Here is a 7,524-nt window from a genome sequence, read left to right as displayed (position 1 = left end):
GTTTTTTTTTTTTTGAGATGAAGTTTTGCTCTGTCGCCCAGGCTGGATCCATCTTGACTCACTGCAACCTCCGCCTCCTGGGTTCAAGCGATACTCCTGCCCCAGCTTCCTGAGTAGCTGGAATTATAAGTGCGCACCACCATGCCTGGCTAATTTTTGTATTTAATAGAGAAAGGGTTTTACCGTGTTGGCCAGGCTGGTCTTGAACTTCTGAATTCAGGGGATCTGCCCACTCTGGCCCACCAAAGTGCTGAGATGACAGGTGAGCCACCGTGCTCAGCCACGTATTTATTTTAGTTGAATAGAACTTATGATTGTGCTGGGACTGGGTACTGGGCAAAAGCTGGAGCCACCTCAGGCTTTCCTGGTAGATAATCCGAGGTGTCTGGGGAGCCAGTCTGAATCTAGGTAAGGGCATTGCCGTATTGCAATGCTGTTATGTTCACCTTCATTTCGCGTACCCAATTGTTCTGTAGTTCTTTTTTTTTTTTTTAGGTTTCAGTGGGACGGGAGAATCACAAGGAATCAGGTGTTCAGAGGAATGTATTGAGTAGAGGTGAGGAACTAGGATGTTGAAAAGTAAAAAAAGGAGAGGAGAGGAAGAAAGAGGAAGAAAAAGAGGGAGAGAGAACAGGAATATTGCGTCATTCTAAAAATGGGTATTAATAATGGCCGATCAGTATTTTGTGTATTTAAAATGGAGAGCTCTATAAATATTTATTGAGTTTACTTGTTCCCGATCTGAGTTGAAGTCCTGGATATCCTTATTAATCTTCTGTCTCGTTGAGTCTAAATCTCGTTATGGGTCTTATGTATCTGGGTATTAAGATCTCTTATTGTTGCATTGATCCTTTTACCACTGTATCTTTGTTGCTTTGAAATCTATTTTATCAAATATGAGAATTGCAACTCCTGCTTTTTATTTATTTATTTATTTTTGCTGTGTAGTTCTGATTGTGAACGTGGAAGGCTCATTTCATTCTTTTTATTGCCTTGTGGCTTTAGTTTAATAGCTATCATAGGTGAAAATTTAATTAAATCAGTACCTGGGTTTCATTTACAGATCTAGATACTGATTTAATTACATTCTCATCTATGATAACTATTAAATGTTACTTAATATTTACATACATATCACATCGGGTGTTATATATAATTTTATCACTCCTCAAACAGAGCTGGGAAACTGTTTTTCCAAATGTAGAGGATGCACACAGTTCTGAAATGCCTCTGCTGTGTTTCTAAATTTAAAATAAAAGAGGGCCTGAGGAGAGAAAGCTATCACCCAGGACCAAGCAGATGATGTGAAACTCTTCCGGCTGGTTGACTGGCGTTCCTGCCGGTTTTGCGAAGGCACAGTTCTGTCTTTTATCCCTCAGAACCAGTTACTAAGCAGTTCTCTGCGTGTGGCACTATCCCAGGCTCTGAACAGTCTTGGGAAACAAACACAGCCACTGTTATTTATGTTAATACCCCATGATAAGTATGTGTACCTGTAAACAAGGATCCGTAAACACTAGAGACAAAAGGGAAACCGGAGTTTTTTTGGGAGGGGGCTGGCATCAGAGACTGTATGAAAGTGATTTTCTTTCTTTTTTTTTTTTTTTAAGATGAAGTCTCACTCTGCCGCCCAGGCTGGAGTACAGTGGTGTGATCTTAGCTCATTGCAATCTCTGCCTACTGGGTTCAAACGATTCTCCTGCCTCAGCCCTCCAAGTAGCTGGAATTACGGGCATGTGCCACCACGCCCGGCTAATTTTGTATTTTTAGTAGAGACGGGATTTCACCATGTTAGCCCGGCTGATCTTGAACTTCCAACCTCAGGTGATCGACCCACTTCGGCCTCGCAAAGGGCTGGGATTACAGGCATGAGCCACTGAGCTGGGCCGAAGGTGATTTTCAAAAGGATTTTAAATATAAAAGAGATGTCTTGCTCCAATAGGTGAGGTAGGATGGATGCTACAGTGAGGGAAAAATGAGGGAAGATTTAGCATTGTTGGGCCTCAGGAGAGGGGCGCGGGCTGGCACGTGGAAGAAGACGTGAGGGGACACTGGATTATGCCTTGTCATGCAGAGGAGTTTCGAAGGAGCGGGGAGACTGCTGACCTTCTTGGAAATTGAGACACTGCGTACACAAACGGGCAACGGCTGGACCACATGTGAAAATGGAGCTCTGGCCCACTGCCCAGCAACCTGCCCAGGAAACACCCCGTCTCCATAATAAACAGCCCGGGGAGCCAGCCTGCTCTGTCAGACTTGGAGGAAATCACACTGCTATCTCTAGAACAATCCAGGAAGCTAAACAGTAGCTTCTGTACTAAGAAGCTCCAGGACATGATTAATAACTTACAGCTGCTTTAAATTTTTTTTTTTTCAAAATAGGTTTTTTTTTTTTTTTGAGACAGGGTCTTCCTCTGTCACCCAGGCTGGAGTGCAGTGGTGTGATCTCGGCTCACTGCAGTCTCTGCCACCCGGGTTTGAGTGATTCTCCCTCCTCCGCCTCCTGAGTAGCTGGGACTATAGGTGTGAACCACCATGCCTGGTCAATGTTTATTTTTATTAGAGACATGGTTTCGCTGTATTGGTCAGGCTGGCCTCCAACACCAAACCTCAGGTGATCCGCCCGCCTCAGCCTCCTAAAGTGCTGGGATTACAGGCGTGAGCCACCACACCTGGCCTGAGGTAGAGTCTTGCTCTGTAGCCCAGGCTGTAGTGCAGTGGTGCAATCTCAGCTCACTGCAGCCTACGCCTCCCAGCTTCAAGTGATTCTTGTGCCTCAGCCTCCAGAGTAGCTGGGACTACAAGAGCATCCCAGTGCACCCCGCGAATATTTAAATTTTTAGTAGAAATGTGTTTTTGTCATGTTGGCCAGGTTGGTTTTGAACTCCTGGCCTCAAATGATCCGCCCTCCTTGGCTTCCCAAAGTGCTGGGATTACAGGGCATGAGCCACTGCACCCGGCCTCTAATTTTTGTTCTTACTTTTAATTTAGGACCCCATGAATCAATCCTGTAAGATGTTCTTCTTCTCGTTAGCCTGCCCCTATGCAGGCAGCCTCCAATCAGGGCACACCTGAAACCCTACCTTTTTCCCCACTTTAAATCTTTCCCGCTCCTCTGCTTGCTTTGGAGTCTCACCAAAACACAAGTGACGGTGGCTGTCTCCCTGGCTATGGCAAGTTCTGCAGAAACTGCTTTAACTCTTCTCATTCAGTTGGTCTGTGTTTATTTCCACAGGAATATTGCTGCTGCTGGTTCCGATTCATCTGCTGCGTAGCTTCCGTCTTGCATTTCTGCTTCTCCTTTGAAAAAAGCATTGTTCCTTGTGCAACGTTTTTTTTCCAGGGAAATAGGGGGAAAGATTAACAGCAATGCAGATGGGTATTGATTGTTTACTTGTAGGTGGAATGGAGAGACCCTGAGCTTTAACAGAACAGGCAATGGGAGACAGTGCTGTTCTGATGTAGTCTGAAGAGCCTATTGATTAATTTATTTTTGAGACGGAGTTTCGCTCTTGTTACCCAGGCTGGAGTGCAATGGCAAAAGCTCGGCTCACCGCAACCTCCGCCTCCTGGGTTCAGGCAATTCTCCTGCCTCAGCCTCCTGAGTAGCTGGGATTACAGGCACGCGCCACCGCGCCCAGCTAATTTTTTGTATTTTTAGTAGAGACGGGGTTTCACCATGTTGACCAGGATGGTCTTGATCTCTTGACCTCGTGATTCACCCGCCTCGGCCTCCCAAAGTGCTGGGATTACAGGCTTGAGCCACCGCGCCCGGCCTAGCCTATTAATTTTAAAGGATTGCTAAGAGGAGATTCAGCTCCTCTTGGGCCAGTAATGAGCAGCTGACTTAACCTGTACTCAGTAGTACATCCCAGTCCCCTTTATAAAATTAGTGTTCTGAGAAGAGCTCCAAAGAAAGATACTGTTCACAGTGTCTAATGGTAGGGAGCTGTCTAAACTGCTTGGAAATTAACCACATGTTCTAGTGAGTGGCCCCCTCTCCAAATCACATTTGCTTAAGTTTGAGGCAATAATTACTTAGCTTGCTTTCTAAGTTGTCGATTTTCAGTCATATAAAGGAGATCATAATATACCGACTGTAAGAAAAATTTCAACTTGTCCTTAAGTTTTACAACTATATTGTATTACACTGTTGAAAGTCCTAGCATTCAGACCTTGGGGTCAGAGTTGCCTTTCTGTTCTTGGTGTAAGGTCTTTTTGGTTTTGTTTTTTTCCCCTTTATGAGATTGGTTGATCTTGAGGCTCCAAGGGGCAAGCTGGCCTCAGACTTTCCCAAGTCCACATTTCTTTGCCTCCAATTCTTACGTGTCCAAAGACAGGGAACCACAGACAGGCCTTTGTAGGAGGGTGGTGTAAGGTCTTTTAGGCCAACTGACTGGGACATGGATGGCATGGTAACCTCTGTGACCTGCACGTACACTCCAGATGAGTTTCTGGAACTAGAGAGTCTGAAGTAACTGGAAAACCACAAAAAGGGGAAGAATGAGCAACCCCTGCGGTGCCTAATTAACTTTGAGACATTCTTCTATTGTTCCTTATTCCCACCTCAACTGATAAGGCAACTGGACTTTGTAACTGACCTTGGTCAACCTCTTGACTCCAGGCCCTGTGACCCCCTCCCAGCTTGCAAAAACTGCCCCGAACTGTAACTTCTGTAACTTTCCACTGCCCACCCCAAACCTCTAAAACCACCTCCTGTCCCACTGCCCTGCACTGACTCTATTTTCAGACTCGGCCCGCCCACACTCAGCTGAATAAACAGCCACGTTGCTCACAGAAAGCCTGTTTGGGGGGTCTCTTCTTTCAGAGTGTGCATTTAACACTTGGGAAGCAGCAAGTTAGCTGGTAACACAGGTTTTGTGAATAGCAAATGGTCAGTAAGTATTACTGACCAATGAGAAATCCTGGTATTGACTTTCCTTACGACCTTTCATCCCGTCACGCACTTCATACTCAGTGGTTGTGAAATACTCTGTGACTATGGCATGGACAAATCAAGTGGGAAGTAAGAATTAATGTAGAATCCCCATCCACAAGTCCAGCTTCTTGGGTTGCTTGTGAAGCTTCCTCATTGCCCCAGCCCAACTCTTCAGCATCTTCCTCTAGGAACCTCCATTCCAGGCACACTGGGAGTGGCCTGTGCACTACCTCCCAGCAGCCACGTCCTGTTCTTACCTTCCGAGTTATGCTCATGTGACACCCCATGTGCTAGGTTCTGTCCACCACCCAGAGTCCTACCTCCTTTTTTACACTTCTGTGATTGCCCTCACCAGAAGTGATCATTATCACTCAGCATACTCTTGAACACTGTCATCTGGGTTCCTATCCTCATTCATTCATTTGTTCAACAAATATTTATCGAATGTCTACTAAATTTCAAGTTTTGTTCCAGGCAGGGGATATAATAGTGAACCAAAGAGCAAAAATGTTTGCACCATGGTAGAAAAGACAGACAACAAGCAAGATAAATGTAGCACACACACAGCATGCCAAATGTCAGTACGTGCTAGAGAGAAAGTGGAAAGCAGGAAATTTACTGAAACTTTGGACAGGGTAAACAGAGAAGATCTCACTGAGAAGATAATTTCTTTTTTCTTTATTTTATTTTATTTTTAGAAGGAGTTTCACTCTTGTTACTCAGGCTGGAGTGAAATGGCATGATCTCGGCTCACTGCAACCTCCGCCTCCTGGGTTCAGGCAATTCTCCTGCCTCAGCCTCTTGAGTAGCTGGGATTACAGGCACGCACCACCGTGCCCAGCTAATTTTTTTTTTTTTTTTGTATTTTTAGTAGAGACGGGGTTTCACCATGTTGACCAGGATGGTCTCGATCTCTTGACCTCGTGATCCACCCGCCTCGGCCTCCCAAAGTGCTGGGATTACAGGCGTGAGCCACTGTGCCTGGTTTTTTATTTTTAAGACAGAGTCTTGCTCTGTTGCTCAGGCTGGAGTGCAATGGCATGATCACAGCTCACTGCAACTTCTACCTCCTGGCTTCAAGTGATTCTCCCTGCCTCAGCCTCCTGAGTATCTTGGATTACAGGTCCCTGCCACCTCACCGGCTAATTTTTGTATTTTTAGTAGAGACAGGGTTTTGCCATGTTTAGCCAGGCTGATCTTGAACTCCTGACCTCAGGTTATCCACCCGCCTCGACCTCCCAATGTGCTGGGATTACAAGCATGAGCCATTGCGCCTGGCTGAGAAGATAATTTCTAAAGGAACTGGGGAAGTTGAGAGAGCAAGCCATGGAGGTGGCCGGAAAGCTCTTTCCTCCCCACACAAGCACAAAGGCCCTGAGGTGAGGATGTAGCTAGAAGATTAGAAGAACGACAAGCAGAGTAGTGCTGGTGGAGCCTCGGTGCATGGGGAGGGACAAGAACGAGTGGAAGGGGGTGGTTGTCATGAAGATCCTTATAGATTATAGTCAGGATTTTGTTTTGTTTGTTTTTTTTTTGAGATAGTTTCACTCTTGTTACCCAGGCTGGAGTGCAATGGCGCGATCTCAGCTCACCACAACCTCCGCCTTCTGGGTTCAAGCAATTCTCCTGCCTCAGCCTCCCGAGTAGCTGGGACTACAGGTGTGCACCACCATGCCCAGCTAATTTTTGTATTTTTAATAGAGACGGGGTTTCACCTTGTTGACCAGGATGGTCTGGATCTCTTGACCTTGTGATCCACCCGCCTCAGCCTCTCAAAGTGCTGGGATTATAGGTGTGAGCCACCACGCCCGGCCAGGATTTTGGTTTTTATTCTGAGTGAGATGGGAAGCCACTTGAGGGTTTTGAGAAGTGGCATGAGCTGATGTATTTTAAGACTCCTTCTGCTTGCCTTGTTGAGAATAGTCTGCCAAGGTGGGGAGGTGTTGCACAGTCTAACCCAGGTGAGAAGTTGGTGGCTCAGGCCAGGGGAATGGGAGAAGTGATCCAATTCTGAGTCTATTTTCATGATGGAGCCAATAGGATTTCCTGAGGGGCTGGAGGTAGGGTGAGAGAGAATGGAGTCAAGGGTGATTCCAGGGCTGCCGTTAACTGGAATGGAGAAGATGCAGAGGGAGCTGGTTGGGGGAGTGGGGTTGGAAGTGGACTCTCAAGAGCTCAGCTTTAGATATGTGGATCTTGAGGTCCTCATGAATTGCCCATGTGCAGATGCCAGGAAGGCTGCAGCTTTGGAGGGACAGGATGCTTTATGCCTCATGAATCCCCCAGCCTGGTATGCTCATTGCACGAATCAATCAATTAACCAATCAGTGAACAACAGTGAAGTTCTTTCTGACTAGAGGTTGTGGGGGGTAATGATGAGATTTCTATCTCTAGACTGGGTTGATGTGGGGGGCAATGATGAGATTTCTATCTCTAGACTGGGTTGATGTGGGGGGTAATGATAAGATTTCTATCTCTAGACTGGGTTGAAAGAGAGAAACTATTTTATTTTATTTTATTTTTTCCAATTTTTTTTCCTCTTTATTTTCTTTTTTTAAAGATGGGTTTCACCATGTTGGTCAGGC

The 7,524-nt window shown here is 45.9% G+C and overlaps 1 non-coding gene across 1 annotated transcript; it reads right to left on the bottom strand.

Moving 5' to 3' along the window:
* Window positions 1–4,237: 4,237 nt before the first annotated feature.
* Window positions 4,238–4,369, bottom strand: LOC118154365 (small nucleolar RNA SNORA38). The gene has a single exon (XR_004744232.1). It is a non-coding gene; the product is annotated as a small nucleolar RNA SNORA38 (small nucleolar RNA).
* Between the last annotated feature and the right edge of the window lie 3,155 nt (window positions 4,370–7,524).

The sequence above is a fragment of the Callithrix jacchus genome, chromosome 5, assembly GCF_049354715.1.
Source record: "Callithrix jacchus isolate 240 chromosome 5, calJac240_pri, whole genome shotgun sequence".
In the NCBI taxonomy this organism is placed as follows: domain Eukaryota; kingdom Metazoa; phylum Chordata; class Mammalia; order Primates; family Cebidae; genus Callithrix; species Callithrix jacchus.
Note: the sequence above shows the minus strand (reverse complement) of the source record. Positions and strands in the feature narration are given on the sequence as shown.